Here is a 2,177-nt window from a genome sequence, read left to right on the forward strand (position 1 = left end):
TATAGATATCTATATATACAGCTAATATACATCATATACATGTATATTATATATTACATACATAAAATATGCAATATACTACATATATATGTAGTATATATTGTTATAGAAATATATGTATAATTATAGATCATTTATATATTATACATATTTATGTATGTATATATATTTTTCATATATAACATATATATGTTATATATTATATATATTCTCATATATATAATATATATATATAAAAAAACCAAAATCTCTGGTTAGTTGCCATAAACCCATTTCCTTCCTTTTGCAAGGCAATTTTTTAAAAAATCAAAATTTCAAAGACAAACCATCCTTTTTTCTGCGCAGTTCTGCTTTCAGACACTTTCAGACTTGTCTCAGAAAAAGTACAACTAAGAATCACCCGAAGGAAGACAGAAAAAAGATGTTTGGTCTTTCCAGGGTGGTTCTGCTGCCTCCTCAAATGTACAATGTCTCTATCTCTCTATCTCTATCTCTATTCAAAAACCAGGAGGACTCCGCCATTAAAAACTTTCTACTGAAGAAATTGGCAAACTGCATTTTTCTCGATCTTATGCCCCTTAGTAATTTAGTTCAGATAGATTGGGGTTTTTGGCCAAATTCTTTTAAAAATTACAAAGACTGACAAAACGATGTTCCCGGCAGCATTTTCAACACAGTAATCGCCATTTTTGACACGGATTACCTGGACAACGGGCTCTTTAAGACACCCCTGAAAAGTTTTGGTTAAGATCCCAGGGATGTGCCATTTTAACACAAAGTTGGATGTGACTTCAGCCCGCTCGCGGCCGAGGACGGGCTGCCATTTCGCAGCACCCGCACCCTCGGCCGCGAGACTCCACAGAGAAGCCCCTGCTCCTCACCGAGGGTGACAGACTTAGTCCTCAGGACTAAGAGTTGAGGACTTAGACCTTCGACCTTAGACTAATGACTAATTTCTTTAACAAAGACAAAAATTGACTTTCTTAGAGACCTAAACCTGAGTTTCTGAAATAGGTTCCCTGAGACCTCAGACAAATTTCCTGGCCAAATTTTAAGTTCTTTCAATTGAGAAAATACCCCCCAATCCTCCGTGGCGTGCACCAGAGCCCTCTGAGTCTGCAGGGACAAGACACAGCCCACAACGCCGCGCTTAGTGCCCATCCCCGAACCAGCGGCAGACCCCTGCCCAGCGCCAAGTCCGAGAAAAAAACCCCAAATCACCGAAAATTGACAAAATGTCACAATTTCGCGGTGGGGAAGGAAAGACCGAGAAGAAGTCGGCGACTTACCTAGGACGGTCAACATGGTCCCGGGCCCGAAAACACACAGTGATACAGGGCCGTGCAAAAACTTCCTGCCCCGTGGCAGGAGCAGTCCTGGGCCCCATGGATGTGGCAGGATGGAGGTGATGGGATGGAGATGCCCCAATGGACACAGCAGGACGAAGGTGGTGAGATGGAAGTGTCCCGATGGACACAGCAGGCTGGATGCACGGTGCTGGATGTGCCCCGGTGGATGTGGCAGGGCAGGAGCAGCAGGACAGCCATATGGGGACAACTGTGTGTCCTTGCTGGAGGGGCCATGGGAAATAGGTGGCCTTGGCCCCGCCATGCCTCATGGACCACGTTGGCCGGGCTCTCCAGAGCCGTGGCTGCTCCAGGGACCCACTGCTACCGAGGACCGCGCGCCTTGTGCTCGTTACAAGCCCATGTCCCTGCCTGTGGTGTGGGGACGTTAATCCCAGGTGAGGAAGAGCTGGTGGAGGCTTTGGGTGTCCCTAAGGCACGACAGGCAGCACCTTGCCTTGACCTGTGCTGCTGCCATGCAGGTGGCTGTGAACTGCCCTGGGGGGCACTGGCCACCGTCCTGCCACCCCTTGGCTACACCGTGGCTGCAGCTGGGGCGAAGGGGGACCACCAGCCATCGGACAGTATGTGTGCAGGTAAAGCTCATGAATAAACCATCCATCCATCCTTCCCACTGCCCAGAAACACCAGCGCTGGCTTAGGTGCCGTGATTTCATAGGGGACCCCCACCTCCCAGTGCCCATGCCACCCTACAGCCTGGCTCTGCTCTCTGGGGCAAAACCGAACCCCGGCACAGCCCACATTCTTACCTGGGCAGGATTTTTGGTGCCTGGCGGGCAGGTGAGCCTCCTTGTGGCAGCTGTGTCAGGG

Source organism: Pygoscelis adeliae, unplaced genomic scaffold (genome assembly GCF_000699105.1).
Source record: "Pygoscelis adeliae isolate BGI_AS28 unplaced genomic scaffold, ASM69910v1 Scaffold358, whole genome shotgun sequence".
Taxonomy (NCBI): domain Eukaryota; kingdom Metazoa; phylum Chordata; class Aves; order Sphenisciformes; family Spheniscidae; genus Pygoscelis; species Pygoscelis adeliae.